We start from the raw sequence: 17,186 nt of genomic DNA on the forward strand, positions 1-17,186 counted from the left end.
CATGACTGAAGAGATTTAGCAGCAGCAGTAGCAAAAATTAACTGCCCCGCATGGCTTGTGGAATTTCAGTTCCCCGAACAAAGATCGAAACTGGGCCCCCAGCAGTAGAATCATGGATCCCTGACCACTGGCCCACCAGGGAATTCCTGATACAGTCATTCTTTTATTCACAGATTCCCTGACTCTTGCGACCCCATGGACTACAGCCCGCTGGGCTCCTCTCTTTATGGGATTTTCCAGGCACGAATACTGAAGTGGGTTGCCATTTCCTTCTCCAGGGGATCTTCCCGACCCAGGAATCGAACCCAGGTCTCCTGCATTGCAGGCAGATTCTTTACCGACTGAGCTGTGAGGGAAGCCCCAGGTTCCTTTAAGGTTTTAGCAAAAGTATGCTAAGGCTTCTCTCTGGCCGATTTGGAGCTAGTCACCCTATCCCGTCACCAGTTTCTACATGCCCTTGCTTTCATGCTGCTCTAGACAGCACCCTCTCTGCTCTTTTTACCCCATTGAAAAGAGGCTCCAGCCTTTCTCTACACACTCCAGATAACTTCAATTCCAACCCCTCTTGCTATGGTTGAAACTCATTCTTTTTTTGTTAGCAGAGGCAGATTAACAGTGCTCTGGATTCCCTTCCTGATCACGAGTTTCCAACCAGAATCGATGGGCCAGAACTGATGGGAGTGAAGAGCACAGACCACGAAGACCACGGAAGGGAGCCATGATACAGTATGAGAGTAGACAAAGATGTAAACTTTGTGGCATGTTATAGTTAATAAATAGTGGCAACATATGTCGGGACATTTAATTTTTATAACAACCTAGTGAGGCTCACAGGGCAGGTGTTAGTATCCCCATGTCACAGGTGAGGAAACCGATGCTAAAGAAAGTCAAACGGTTAGCTGCTGCTGCTGCTGCTGAGTCACTTCAGTCGTGGCCGACTCTGTGCGACTCCATAGACGGCAGCCCACCAGGATGCCCCGTCCCTGGGATTCTCCAAGCAAGAACACTGGAGTGGGTTGCCATTTCTTTCTCCAACGCATGAAAGTGAAAAGTGAAAGTGAAGTCACTCAGTCGTGTCCGACCCTCAGCGACCCCATGGATTGCAGCCCACCAGGCTCCTCCATCCATGGGATTTTCCAGGCAAGAGTACTGGAGTGGGTGCCATTGCCTTCTCCGAAGCGGTTAGCTAATCAGTGGCACAGCTCGGTAAGTCACAGGTCTCCTGGCTCTCATCCAGGGTTCATTCCTTTAGAACAGGCTGTCTGAAAGAAGAGAATGGAAATGTAACACTAGAGAGCCCCACGTATGCCTGGAGGAGGTGGGGAGAGAGAGATGGCAATAGTGGCATCGCAAAACAGCACACTACCCAGCGACAAGCTCTAGAGGGGAGGGTGTGTGGCCAGGAGACTCAAGCCAACTTTTTCCTGCGAGAGTTGGAACTCCTTCTTTGGCACAAATACTCCTCCTGTTGGCCAAGCTTGGCTATGGCACTGTCCTCCTCCACAAAGAGGAGTAAGGGGAGAAAGGAGAGCAGGGCTGGAGGGGCTGACCTGGGCTGGGAAGAGAAGCTAACAAGTAATGTTATTTAATCTACACTAATGTGGATTTCCAGAAAGACAGGCACATTCATACTAAAGTATCAGTAGATTAAACCTATCTTAAGTGTATTTTATATATTCTTACTATCACTATCACAGTGACTGCAGCCATGAAATTAAAAGACGCTTGCTCCTTGGAAGAATAGCTATGTCAAACTTACACAACATATTTAAAAGCAGAGACATCCCTTTGCCGACAAAAGGTCTGTATGGTCAAAGCTATGATTCTTTTAGCGGTCATGTACGGATGTGAGAGTTGGACCATAAAAAAGACTGACCACCAAAGAACTGATGCTTTCAAACTGTGGTGCTAGAGAAGACTCTTGAGAATCTCTTGGACAGCAAGGAGATCAAACCAGTCAATCCTAAAGGAAATAAACCCTGAATATTCATTGAAAGGACTGATGCTGAAGCTCCAATACTTTGGTCATCTGATGCAAACAGCCAACTCATTGGAAAAGATCCAGATGCTGAGAAAGATTGAGGGCAGGAAGAGAAGGGGATGAGATGGTTGGATGGCATCACCGACTCAATAGACATAAATTTGAGTGAACTCTGGGAGATAGTGAAGGACAGAGAAGCCTGGTGTGTTGCAGTCCATGGGGTCACAAAGAGACATGACTGAGTGACTGAACAACAACAATTATAACTACGATGCCTAATATGTATTAAGCTCTTAATCTTTGCTAGGCACTGTTCTAAGTGCTGTAGTTGCATTATATTGACTTCTCACAACTCTATGAGGTAATTACTCACAGAGACTCCAAGAGGTTAAGCAATGTGCTGAGTCATACTAATATGTGGTGGGACCAGGGCTGACTCTAAAGCCTGGAACATCACTTCCCTCTACCCAACACTAGGAATAGAAACTGACTGTGTAAAAGTAGGCAAGGTTTATTTATATCAGAATCCAATTGGAGAAAATAACCCTCTTAGGGGTATTTCTGATCTATTCCAGTTTCCAGGAATGACTCCCTCTTGCAAGGCCACTCAGTCCAGAAACTCAGCATAGCAGCTCACCTGGCAGAGCCTGGACTGTGGAAGTTGAAGGATTATCAAGAAGGGACCGTGGACTTCTCTGGTGGTCCAGTGGCTAAGACTCCATGCTCCCAATGCAGGAGGCCTGGGGTTCAATCCCTGGTCAGTTCAGTTCAATTCAGTCACTCAGTTGTGTCCGGCCATGTAACCCTATGGACTGCAGCACACCAGGCTTCCCTGTCCTTTACCATCTCCTGGAGCTTGCTCAAACTCATGTCCATCGAGTCCGTGATGCCATCCAACCATCTCATCCTTTGCCATCCCCTTTTCCTCCTGCCTTCAATCTTTCCCAGCATCAGGGTCTTTTCCAATGAGTCAGTTCTTCACATAAGATGGCCAAAATATTGGAGTTTCAGCTTCCGCATCTGTCCTTCCAATGAATATTCAGGACTGATTTCCTTTAGGATGGACTGGTTGGATCTCCTTGCAGTCCAAGGGACTCTCAAGAGTCTTCTCCAACACCTCAGTTCAAAAGCATCAATTCTTCAGCACTCAGCTTTCTTTACAGTCCAACTCTCACATCCATACATGACCACTGGAAAAACCATAGCTTTGAATACACAGACTTTTGTTGGCAAAGTAATGTCTCTGCTTTTTAATATGCTATTAGGTTGGTCATAGCTTTTCTTCCAAAGAGCAAGTGTCTTTTAATTTCATGGCTGCAATCACCATCTGCAGTGATTTTGGAGCCCAAGAAAATAAAGTCTCTCACTGTTTCCATTGTTTCCCCATCTATTTGCCATGAAGTGACGGGACAGGATGCCATGATCTTAGTTTTCTGAATGTTGGGTTTTAAGCCAACTTTTTCACTCTCCTCTTTCACTTTCATCAAAAGGCTCTTTAGTTCTTCACTTTCTGCCGTAAAGGTAGTGTCATCTGCATATCTGAGGTTATTGATATTTATACCGGCAATCTTGATTCCAGCCTGTGCTTCATCCAGCCCAGCATTTCACATGATGTACTCTGCATATAAGTTAAATAAGCGGGTCTTGTAGGTCTTCATAGAACCATTCAACTTGAGCTTCTTCAGCATTACTGATCAGGGCATAGAATTGGATTACTGTGATATTGAATGGCGTGCCTTGAAAATGAACAGAGATCATTCTGTCGTTTTTGAGATTGAATCCAACTACTGCATTTTGGACTCTTTTGTTGACTATGATGGCTTCTCCATTTCTTCTAAGGGATTCTTGCCCACAGTAGTAGATATAATGGTCATCTGAGTTACATTCACCCGTTCCAGTCCATTTTAGTTCACTGACTCTTAAAATGTTGATGTTCACTCTTGCCATCTCCTGTTTGACCACTTCCAATTTGCCTTGATTCATGGACCTACCATTCCAGGTTCCTATGCAATATTGCTCTTTACAGCATTGGATTTTACTTCTATCACCAGTCACATCCACCATTGGGCATTGTTTACACTTTGACTCCATCTCTTCATTCTTTCTGGTGTTATTTCTCTTTTCTTCTCCAGTAGCATACTGGGTTCCTACTGACCTGGGGAGTTAATCTTTCAGTGTCCTATCTTTTTGCCTTTTCATACTGTTCATGGGGTTCTCAAGGCAAGAATACTGAAGTGGATTGCCATTGCCTTTTCCAGTGGACCATGTTTGGTCAGAACTCTCCACCATGGCCTGTCCATCTTAGGTGGCCCTACATGGTGGCTTATAGTTTCATTGAGTTAGACAAGGCTGTGGTCCATGTGATCAGTTTGATTAGTTTTCTGTGATTGTGGTTTTCATTCTGTCTGCCCTCTGAGGAATAAGGATAAGAGGCTTATGGAAGCTTCCTGATGGGAGAGACTGACTGTGGGGAAAACTGGGTCTTGTTCTCATGGGTGGGGCCATGCTCAGTAAATCTTTAATCCAATTATCTGTTGATGGGTGGGGCTGTGTTCCCTCCCTATTGTTTGACCTGAGACCAAACTATGGTGGAGGTAATGTAGAAAACAGGAACCTCCTTTAAAAGGTCCCATGCATGCACTGCTGCACTCAGTGCCCCCGACCCTGTAGCAGGCCACCGCCGACCCATGCCTCTGTCAGAGACTCTTGGACACTCACAGGCAAGGCTGGGTCGGTCTCTTATGGGGTCATTGCTCCTTTCTCCTGGGTTCTGGTGTGCACAAGGTTTTGTTTGTGCCCTCCAAGAGTCTGTTTCCCCAGTCCTGTATAAGTTCTGTAATCAAATCCCACTGGCCTCTAAAGTCAAATTCCCTGGAGGTTCTCAGTCCCTTTGCCAGATCCCCAGGTTGGGAAATCTGTTGTGGGTCCTAGAACTTTCTTAACAGTGCAAGAATTTTTTTGGTATAATTCTGCAATTTGTAGGTCATCTGCTTGGCAGCTCTACGGTGGGGTTAATGGTGACCTCCTCCAAGAGGGCTTATGCCACGCCCAGAACTGCTGCATTCAGAGCCCCTGCGCCTGTGGCAGGCCACTGCTGACCCTTACCTCCTCAGGAGACACTCAAACACTCCAAGGCAGGTCTGACTTGGTCTCTGTGGGGTCTTCTGGTGTGCACAAGGTTTTGTTTGAGCCCTCTGAGTGTCTCTGGTGGGTATGGGGTTTGATTCTAAATGCGATTTTTGCCCCTCCTATTGTCTTGCTGGGGCTTCTCCTTTGCCCTTGGACACAGGGTATCTTTTTTTGGTGGGATCCAACATTCTCCTGTCAATGGTTGTTCAGCAGCGAGTTGTAATTTTGGAGTTCTTACAGGAAAAGATGAGCACACGTCCTTCTACTCCATCATGTTGGACAATAAGGAATCCCTGGTCAGGGAACTAAATCTCACATGTCGTGATTAAGACCCACGGCAGCCAAATAAATAAATAAATAGAAAATAACTGTTCTTTTAAAAAAGAGACTGGATCAAATGTTTATTCAATTGGTTCAAATCGGCCAAACTAAAATTTACACACAGCACATGACTACTTAGGACACTGCCTACTGTGAGGGGCGGAGGAAAAGTTGGGAGCTACAGCCAAGTAGTCCATAGCCTTTGAGAATGTAAAAGACTAGTTGGGAAGAGAAACATTTACAAAAATGTTTCTGAGACAAGGAAAAATATGATGAAGAAAAGCAAAAACTACTGAGTGGGGATTGTAAGAGCTAGAGTTAAATGTCTCCTGAGGGGATCTGAAAGGGTTTTAGGTAGGAGGTGGGCTTCCCTGGTGGCTCAGGTGGTAAAGAATCCACTTGCAATGCAGGAGACCTGGGTTCAATTCTTGGGTCAGGAAGACACCCTGGAGAAGAGAATGGCTACCCACTTCAGTGTTCTTGGCTGGAGAATTCCGTGGACAGAGGGACCTGGCGGGGTACTGTCCATGGAGTCGCAGAGTCAGGCACAACCGAGCAACTAACATTTTCAACTTTACAACAATTTAGGTAGGAGATGGCATCTGAAATGGGCTTTAAGTGTGGTAGGATTTTAACAGACTCTCCTCTCCATAGGAGAGGGGAGTTTAGATAAGGAAGAAAAGGAATTGAAGAGGGAAGCAATAACAAGAACAAAGACTGGGTTGGTGGGGCGGGGGGTGCAAGGCACACTAAAAGCTCCTGTTCTTGGAGCTTTAGATGTTTAGATGGAGTTTAGCTGTTAGATGGAACAGACGCTTTCAAAGAGCACTGGTGCGATAAAAGGCTGGCATTAGAGGGTGGAGAGCCATGGGTTCCAAACTAAAGAGTTAGAACCTGATTCAGCACCAAGAGCCATTTTTAGTTACAAGGAGTGATATGTTTATTCTTAAACTTTACTTGTTTATGGCTGCACTGTGTCTTCATTGCTATGTGCCAGCTTTCTCTAGTTGTGGCGCACAGGCTTCTCATCACAGTGGCTTCTCTTGTTGCAGAGCATGGGTTCCAGGCATGCTGGCTCAGTAGTTGAACATGGGCTTAGTTGTCCCTCAGCACGTGGAATCTTCCTAGACCAGGGATCGAACCTGTGTCCCCTGCACTGGCAGGCAGAGTCTTAACCACTGGACCACCAGGGAAGTCCAGGAGTGATATGTTGAAAGATGGACAGGGAGGCCTGGCGTGCTGCGATTCATGGGGTAGCAAAGAGTCGGACACGACTGAGCGACTGAACTGAACTGAACTGATGCTTTAGAATGAAATCTGTCAGTGATAGTTGAAGAGGGTTTGCTGATTTCCAGGCAAAAGGAACGAAGGTTGACTGAAGAAGTTGGTGCGGAGACAAAGGAGGGAGGGATGTACAGTGAATATGCAGAAATTCAGGCGACCTGGAAACTGGGTGAATGTAATGGATGAGCAGGAAGAGATGATGTGGTGGAATATCACACAGAGGCTTTAGCACTAACTATACTCACTGAGCACCAGCTCCTTCTAGTAGTTTCCTCATCTATAACAATGGGAATAGCACATCAGTAATACATAAATATTGTAAGAGGACTGAACTTGACTGTGTATGGAAAGAATCTGGCATACAGTGGGTATTAAATACATGGGAGCTATTAGATTATGATTTTGAACATGATAACTGAAAGGACAGTGACAGCATTGACTGAAATGGGAAACAGTGGGAGAGCAGGTTTTTCTATGTGGGGAGCGGAGAGGGTCGCTGTCTCACAGATTCATTTCACGACCTGTGGAATCTGAGCAGTCTCATCCAAGTGGAGCTGTCTAGCAGCCATTTGGGTCTGGAATTCAAGAGAAAGACTGAATCATCGATGTAAAAAGATTATTGAAGCCACAGAACTAGGTGAAAAACCCCAAACAGAGAGGGAAGAGATAGAAAAGAGTTGAGGCACACAAACATCTACAGGGAATGAAGAATCACCGATGATCTCTTGGAGAGGAGAACTAGGAGAGGACAGAACCACAGCCAGAAGACAGCCTCAGGATGGAGGCCATGGTTCTGCATCACAAGCTACCAAGAAGTGAAGGAAGAGAACAGAGACCAAGACTTTCAATATAGCCTTGAGATTGTTTGGGACCTCAAAGACTGCTGCCATTTCAGGAGAAAAAGGGGGCTGGAACACATAATTCAGGAAGTGAGGGGTAAATAAGAGTCAAAAGACAGACTTCCCTAGTGGCACAGTGGATAAGAAATCTGCCTGTCAATGCAGGGGACATGGGTTTGATCCCTGGTCCAGGAAGATTCCACATGGTGCAGAACAATAAGCCTATGTGCCACAATTACTAAGCCTGTGTTCTAGGGCCCACGAGTCACAAGGACTGAATTTGCATGCTATCACTACTGAAGCCTGTGTACCTAAAGACTATGCCCTGCAACAAGAGAAGCCACCACAATGAGAAGCCCAAGCTCCACAGGGAAGAGCAGCCCCCACTCTCCACAACTAGAGAAAGCCTACGCGCAGCAACTAAGACCCAGTGCGACTAAAACAAATACGTGCATTTTTAAAAAAAGAGTCAAAAGACATTTCTTTATTTCTCTTTGGAAAAGTTTTGATGATGAAAAGAGGAGAAAAGAAGGTTGAAGTTTGAGAAAGTAAAAAGGTTAATGGAACCCTTTTCTGTCTTTCTTTTTAAACTCATTTCTTGTGTAGGAGAGATTTAAGTATATTTGCTGGCAGAGGAAAGACATTAATACTCTATTGATGGGAGATATTGCTAAAATAAAGCAAAAGTTCTAGGGCAAGAGGGAAAGGCAGGAGTGCTTTGGAAGAGTCAGCCTTCAAGAGGGAGAAAAAAGAACTTCTTAGAGACAACAATTTAGGAAAAGAAGGAGATAAAGGAAAACACCAAAGAGTTCCCAAACACATATTTTGGGAAATCATATAGAATAGCCTAGAAAGCACTGTGCACAAGAGCAGCAGAAGTCAGGCTAGAGGCTCAAAGAAAGGGTGGATGGTTGAGGATTAGCTCTATGGGAGATTTGGTGCAACTTTCCCCATGGCATTTCAAGTGAGTTATGTATCTCAGCAGAGTTGTGAGACAGAAAGGATAAATGATCTGGTGGAAAGACAAGGGCTGAGAATTGGAGGGCCAAATATAATCTATTAAATCAGCAAAACTTAGAGGTGTTAACATCCAGTGTTAGCAGAGGTACAGGCAAATGAATGTTACCATATACTTCTAGCACAACTTTTCCTGAAGGCCAATGTGGCAATATGCATTAAAAGCTTTTCAAACACATATACTCTTTGGCCTTCCATCCTCAGTTCTAAGTATTAAATCTAAGGAAATAAAATATGCACATATGTATCCAGTGCTATTTATAATCGAATGGGGGTGGTCTCTGGTGCCTCAGATGGTGCAGTTCAGGAGACCTGGGCTCAATCCCTGAGTGGGGAAGATCCCCTGGAGAAGGGAATGGCAACCTGTTCCAGTATTCTTGCCTGGAGAATAATAATAGAATAAAGGAAACAAACAATTTTCAATGGGGTAATAGAATACAGTATATGTGTAGGAGATAATACTATGCAGACACTAAAAATTTAGAAAAGCATTTACTGACATAATAAAATGATCATGACATTAGTAAGTGAAAAAAAATACACAAAATATGTGTGTTCCTAGTCTCTTAAATGTTTATCTACCTACAAACACATTTGGAGAAAGAGAGAGAAGGAGATGGAGAAAGGGAGAGAAAGAGAGAGATGAAGACATGTATCTGGCTTGGGCAACAGAGAAAGTGCTGTGATTATTAGCTATGATAAACAACTTAGGCGAAAATAAATTTCAGTCCTGGAGATACTGAGTTCCTGTTCAGTTTAATCAGTGAAATTCCTCAGCAATATGTTATATAGGTAGCTGGATATATAGATCTAAAGCTCAAGAGAGAGATTTAAGCTACTGACCTAGACTGGAAGTCATCAGATTTAGGTGGCTGCTTAAACCTCGGGAGTAGATGATAATTCCCTGTGAAGGAGTAAAGAAGGAGCAGCCAAAGACTAATCCCCCACCCCCCAAGAAACAATGCACAGTGAGCAAAAGGAGTATAGCCAGTAAAGAATAATGTCTGTAGGATCGCCAACCATCTGTAGCTCTTGCCCCACCCCGTTAGTGAAGACATGGAACCTTGCTTCCATCCTACTGATAAAATCCACAGGAGTGCTCCGACATCACCATTCTCACCTCAAGTGTCTGTATGTAATTATGACCTGTCCCTTTAACCCTTCTGGCTACTTCAGAGAAGGAGACTTCCCACTTCCTTGCAAAGGCCAACCAGTCTCTTCAATTAGCTGATTTCTCAACTCTCTCCCATCCCCTCTGATGATACATGCTGAAGTGTTCCGTTTCTCAAGCATTTTCAACATCTCCCAAATTGCTGGTTTTGTCCCCTTTACCTACAAAATATGCCACAACAGAATTTTCTCACTCTTAGGAATTCCAACTGGCACTATTTCTCCAATATTTCCTGCTTGATTTTTCTTCCCTGTAGTGCCAAACTTCTCTGCAAGATTTATACTCTCTGTCATCACTTCACAAGACCTTTTATTCATAAACCATAGCAATATATCTACCAATTCCCTCTGTTGAAACTATCCCCTCAAAAGTTACCAATAATCTCCTTATCTTAAAATCCAATGGGTTTCATTTGGCCCACATAGTTTTTGAAATTTTCGTGAGTTTGATGATGCTGACCATCCTTCTTTGTCCTTTTTTCTCTTTTTGACTGTTTATTCTGGTGTCTACTTCCATAGTTTTATTTATTTTTAAACATTTGTTTCTTTGGCTGCACCAGGTTTTAGCTATGGCATGTGAGGTCTAGTTCCCTGCCCAGGGATCAAACCCAGGCCCCCTGCATTGGGAGCATGCAGTCTTAACCACTGGACCACCAGGGAAGTCCTTGTTGTTGTTGTTCCTTGCAAACACCACTGCTGGAGTGCTCCGTCCTGCTCTGGACTTCAGAGGTCTGCCACGCATCAATTGTTCTGAGACTTCTAGGTCATCCTCAGAAATGCCTTCACTCCACTCCTATGTTATAAACCTTGTTTCCAGGATACCTTGCCTACCTCTCTCTTGGACAGTCTTCTGTGTTTAGAGAAGGTCATCCTTCAGGAGCTTCCTGAAAAGTGACCATTATTCTTTGTTGAAAACAGTTCCTAGTTTGGTTCAGTAAGCATTGATGAACACCTGGTAGTTAGGTGCTAAGGATAATACCTGATCTCTGAGGAGTTTAGCCCAGATGGAGCATTTCAATGAATTTCACAACAGAGACTTTTGCCCTGGTCAGAAAGGCTTCAGTGGAATGTGGAGGCTGACCTCAGACTACAGTGAATTGAAGAGTGAAGCCAACTTATAATGAGAAAGAGAGAACAAAAATAAGAAATGCAATTAATTCTGTTATGACATTTGCTGGAGAAGGAAAAAGTACCTAGATGGAATTACAGGACAATGGAGCAGTGGAGAGACTTAAGCATGTTCTTAGACTGAAGGAAAGATGCAAGTAGAAAGGGAAAAGTTGAAAGCAGAAAAAGACAAGGTGATAACTGATGGGGCAACACCATGGAAAGTTGGGATTGGTATTATAGAACTAATATGAACAGGAGCCTCTTCCACTAAAATTATGCTTAAGCATGTAATGGAGTAGCCATCATAGTCAACAAAAGAGTCCAAAATGCAGTAGTTGGATGCAATCTCAAAAACGACAGAATGATCTTTGTTCGTTTCCAAGGCAAACCATTCAATATCGCAGTAATCCACATCTATGCCCCGATCAGTAATGCTGAAGAAGCTGAAGTTGAACAGTTCTACGAAGACCTACAAGACCTTCTAGAATTAACAGCCAAAAAAGATAGGGGACTGGAATGCAAAAGCAGGAGGTCAGGAAATACCTGGAATTACACCAAATTTGGCCTTGGAATACAGAACAAATCAGGGCAAAGGCTAATAGAGTTTTGCCAAGAGAACACACTGGTCATATAGCAAACACCCTCTTCCAACAACACAAGAGAAGACTTTACACATGGACATCACCAGATGGTCAACATCAAAATCAGATTGATTATATTATTTGCAGCCAAAGATGGAGAAGGTCTATACAGCCAGCAAAAATAAGATTGGGAGCTGACTGTGGTTCAGATCATGAACTCCTTATTGCCAAATTCAGACTTAAATTGAAGAAAGCAGGGAAAACCTCTAGACCATTCAGGTATGACCTAAATCAAATCCCTTACGATTATACAGTGGAAGTGACAAATAGATTCAAGGGATTAGATCTGATAGACAGAAAGCCTGAAGAACTATGGACAGAGGTTCATGACATTGCACAAGAGGCAGTGATCAAGACCATCTCCAAGAAAAAGAAATGCAAAAAGGCAAAATGTCTGTCTGAGGAGGCCTTAAAAATAGCTGTGAAAAGAAGAGAAGCAAAAGGCAAAGGAGAAAAGGAAAGATATACCCATTTGAATGCAGAGTTCCAAAGAATAGCAAGGAGAGATAAGAAAGCCTTCCTCAGCAATCAATGCAAAGAAATAGAGGAAAACAATAGAATGGGAAAGACTAGAGATCTCTTCAAGAAAATTAGTGATACCAAGGGAAAACTTCATGCAAAGATGGGCACAATAAAGGACAGAAATTGTATGGACCTAACAGAAGTGGAAGATATTAAGAAGAGGTGGCAAGAATACACAGAAGAACTATACAAAAAAGATCTTCATGACCCAGATAATCATGATGGTGTGATCACTCACCTAGAACCAGACATCCTGGAATGCATAGTCAAGTGGGCCTTGGGAAGGATCACTATGAACAGAGCTAGTGGAGGTGACAGAATTCCAGTTGAGCTATTTCAAATCCTAGAAGATGATGCTGTGAAAGTGCTGCACTCAATATGCCAGCAAGTTTGGAAAACTCAGCAGTGGCCACAGGACTGGAAAAGGTCAGTTTTCATTCCAGTCCCAAAGAAAGGCAATGCCAAGGAATTCTCAAACTACTGCACAATTGCACTCATCTCACATGCTAGCAAAGTAATGCTCAAAATTCTCAAAGCCAGGCTTCAACAGTATGTGAACCGTGAACTTCCAGATGTTCAAGCTGGATTTAGAAAAGGCAGAGGAACCAGAGATCAAATTGCCAACATTCAGTGGATCATTGAAAAAGCAAGAGAGTTCCAGAAAAACATCTACTTCTGCTTTATTGACTATGCCAAAGCCTTTGACTGGATTAAACAAACTGTGAAAAATTCTGAAAGAGATGGAAATACCAGACCACCTGACCTGCCTCTTGAGAAATCTATATGCAGGTCAAGAAGAAACAGTTAGAACCAGATGTGGAACAACAGACTGGTTTCAAATCGGGAAAGAAGTATGTCAAGGTTGTATATTGTCACCCTGCTTATTTAACTTATATGCAGAGTACATCATGAGAAACACTGGGCTGGATGAAGCACAAGTTGGAATCAAGATTGCCGGGAGAAATAACAATAAGCTCAGATATACAGATGGCACCACACTTACGGCATTAAGTGAAGAACTAAAGAGCCTCTTGATGAAATTGAAAAAGTTGGCTTAAAATTCAGCCTTCAGAAAACGAAGATCATGGCATCCTGTCCCATCACTTCATGGCAAATAGATGGGGAAACAGTGGAAACAGTGAGAGACTTTATTTTCTTGGGCTCCAAAATCACTGCAGATGGTGACTGCAGCCATGAAATTAAAAGATGCTTGCTCATTAGAAGAAAATTTATGACCAACCTAGATGGCGTATTAAAAAGCAGAGACATTATTTTGCCAACAAAGGTCCGTCTAGTCAAAGCTATGGTTTTTCCAGTAGTCGTGTATGGATTTGAGAGTTGGACTATAAAGAAAGCTGAGTGCCAAAGAATTGATGCTTTTGAACTGAGGTGACGGAGAAGACTCTTGAGAGTCCCTTGGACAGCAAGAAGATCCAACCAGTCAATCCTAAAGGAAATCAGTCCTGAATATTCATTGGAAGGACAGATGCTGAAGCTGAAACTCCAATACTTTGGCCACCTGGTGAGAAGAACTGACTCATTGGAAAAGACCCTGATGCCGGGAAAGATTGAAGGCAGGAAGAGAAAGGGATGGCAAAGGATGAGATGGTTGGATGGCATCACCGACTCAATGGACATGGGTTGGAGTAGGCTCTTGGAGTTGGTGATGGACAGGGAGGCCTGGCATGCTGCAGTCCATGGGGTCTCAAAGAGTTGGACATGACTGAGCAACTGAATTGAACTGATGTATGATTTGAGGGTGGGAAAAGAGTCCTTCCTTGGTATTATACTACAGTGGGTAATGACTGGTGGCCCAACAGATCTGGCCTACAGATGCTTGTGTGTGTATGTTTACCTGCATAGAGCTTTAAAATAATCTGAACTGGTTGTCCACATTTAAAAATCATGAAATTTCAGAGACTTCCTTGGTGGTCCAGTGGCTAAGACTCCACGCTTCCAATGTAGGGGGCTGCATTCCATCCCTGGTCAGGGAGCTAGATCCCACATGCTGCAACTAAAGATCTCACATGCCACAACAAAGATCGAAGTTCCTGTGTGCAGCAACCCAGCACAGCTAAATAAATAAAACTAAATATATATATATATTTTAATCAAGAGATTTCAAACAAAAATTTGAAAGCTTCATCTAAAAAACTGGAAGATGTGGCAATGAAAGCATTGGTAACCAGAGACTGCTGACTTCTTTAGATGGGCTGTGGCCTCTCCAGTCTCCACCACTTCCCTTAGACTTACCACAGGACCATTCACTTATTTATGCTATCTGCCTGGCTCCTCCAGGCATTTGAATTTGTCATCCCTGCTATGATTCTCTCTCCTACTTCTGAGACTGATCTTTCTATGTCACTTTCAATGGTTTCTCTTTCTTGCATCGGATAACTGGGTGTTGCTTCTGTTCTCAACCTTCTTCTTCTACACATATTCCCTTTGAGATCATGTTTAACTATCACTTCTGTGGGGATTACTTGTAAATCAATATTATAAAATCTTTGAATTTTGGAGTTGGAAAGGAATTTAGAAATTGAGTAGCTCAATCTTCCCAATCCATAGAACATAGTTGGTTAACAGACTTTTATAATTCAAAAGAACTTTAAAGATGAACTAGCTTAGGGACTTCCTGGGGGGTCCAGTGGTTAAGAATGTGTCTTGCAGCCTGGATGCAGGAGAGGAGTTGGGGGGAGAATAGATACACGTGTATGTATGGGTGAGTCCCTTTGCTGTTCATCTGAAACTATCACAGCATTGTTAATTGGCTAAACCCCAATATAAAATTAAAAGATTTTTTTTTAAAAGAATCCACTGTGCAATGCAAGGGACGATCCCTGGTCAGGGAAATAAGATCCCATAAGCCACAGAGCAACTAAGCCCTCGAACCTCAAGGAAGACCACGACTGAGCTTAAGCACCACAATGAAGATCCTGCATGCAGCCACTAAGACAAGACTCAGCCAAAAAAAAAAAAAAAAAAAAAGATGAATTAGCTTAATTTACAAATTAGGACATTGAGGTCTCACAGAGATTAAACATTGCTCTTTCTACTTACCATATAATTCTGTGCAGTTCAAGACACATCTACTACTTCGTGCAAGACACTAGTGGGGAACATAAACTTGAACGAGATAGGGTTCCTTCTTTCAGGAACTCACTTCTAGCACACACATATATGACAAAAAATGTGGCAAGTCCTATAATGGAGAAAGAACATATTAATGGGCGACAGAGGACAGCAAAGCTTCAATGATGGCTATCTGTATATTTAACTATATGCATAGATTAAACTTTGAGAAGGGGATAGGGCACATTCTTCTTATTAGTTCTTGATGTGTGTATACGTTCCTTAATATCTGAGAATACAAACTCAGATGGATTAAGTAACTTGTCCAAGGTGACCCTGGTAATAAAAGGCAGGCCAGGTTTAGAATTGTGGTCTCCTAACTCAAACTCTAGTGCTCTTTCTCTCACATCTCAGTGTGTCTTCAACCCTTATTTCTCCTGAACTGTATTATCAACTGTTTGCTAGGCATTTGTAAATGAAGCTCTACTTCCTTGCTTTTCTTAGTAGAACAAGTATTTATCCAGTTGATATGGGTCAACACCTGTAGCTACATGCAACAACACACATAGCAACAACTCAACACACCTCACACTTCTTCTGGCAAAAGGTCCTATTAATTTGTCCTTCAAAATGTCTCCTTTTGACACTGAATCTTTAGCTGCACAAGGCTCGCCACGGGCCTTCTGCATTCCCACTTGTGTTTGTTTCCCTTCCTTTGTTCACTGGCCTCAAGAACTTTCAGCTGAGTTTCTTCACCTTTAACATGGACCTAATAATACCTATCTCAGAGCGTTTCTGTGAAGATCAACTGTGTAGACGTGCTCTGGAAACCAAGTGTAATAAAGGTAAGGCACTCCTGTCCCCCAGTCTACAATTGTGTATTGTATTTTATGGTGGTGGGTAGTGGTGGTGATCTCACTATCATTTATTAAATTATATTTTATACATACAAAAGAATAGTTGTTGCATGTGTGTTATAACATAAAATATAATGAATACCCACAAATCTACAATTTAACTCAATAATCAGAACATTACCAGCTATGTTTTTTTCCCCAGCCCATCCATAAACTCTTTCCAAGGTCACTACTAATGAATTTTGTGATCATATCTCTGCTTTTTAAAACATGTGTGCATACCCAAACAATATATTGCTTAATTTTCCTTGGTTTTGAAATTTATGAAAGTGGTTTCAAATATTTGCAGTATTTTATAATAATAAATCTGGGATTTATTATTCAATAGTAGGTTCTTAGTTCAGTTTAGTTCAGTTCAGTTGTTCAGTCATGTCCGACTCTTTGTGACCCCAAGAATCGCAGCACGCCAGGCCTCCCTGTCCATCACCAACTCCCGGAAACTCAAACTCATGTTCACCCAAACTCATGTCCATCGAGTCAGTGATGCCATTCAGCCATCTCATCCTCTGTCGTCCCCTTCTCCTCCTGTCCCTAATCCCTCCCAGCTCTTCACATGAGGTGGCCGAAGTATTAGAGTTTCAGCCTCAGCATCAGTCCTTCCAATGAACACCCAGGACTGATCTCCTTTAGGATGGACTGGTTGGATCTCCTTGCAGTCCAAGGAACTCTCAAGAGTATTCTCTAACACCACAGTTCAAAAGCATCAATTCTTCGGCACTCAGCTTTTTTCACAGTCCGACTCTCACATCCATACATGACCACTGGAAAAACCATAGCCTTACTAGATGGACCTTTGTTGGCAAAGTAATATCTCTGCTTTTTAATATGTTATCTAGGTTGGTCATAACTTTCCTTCCAAGGAGCAAGTGTCTTTTAATTTCATGGCTGCAGTCACCATCTGCAGTGAATTTGGAGCCCAAAAAAAATAAAGTCTGACACTGTTTCCCCATCTATTTCCCATGAAGTGATGGGACCAGATGCAGTGATCTTAGTTTTCTGAATGTTGTGCTTTAAGCCAACTTTTTCACTCTCCTCTTTCACTTTCATCAAGAGGCTCTTTAGTTCATCTTCACTTTCTGCCATAAGGGTGGTGTCATCTGCATATGTGAGGTTATTGATATTTCTCCCAGCAATCTTGATTCCAGCTTGTGCTTCTTCCAGCTCAGTGTTCCTCATGATGTAC

This window comes from Bos grunniens, chromosome 3 (assembly GCF_055505025.1).
Source record: "Bos grunniens cultivar Pamir isolate PY7600 chromosome 3, Bosgru_T2T1.0, whole genome shotgun sequence".
In the NCBI taxonomy this organism is placed as follows: Eukaryota; Metazoa; Chordata; class Mammalia; order Artiodactyla; family Bovidae; genus Bos; species Bos grunniens.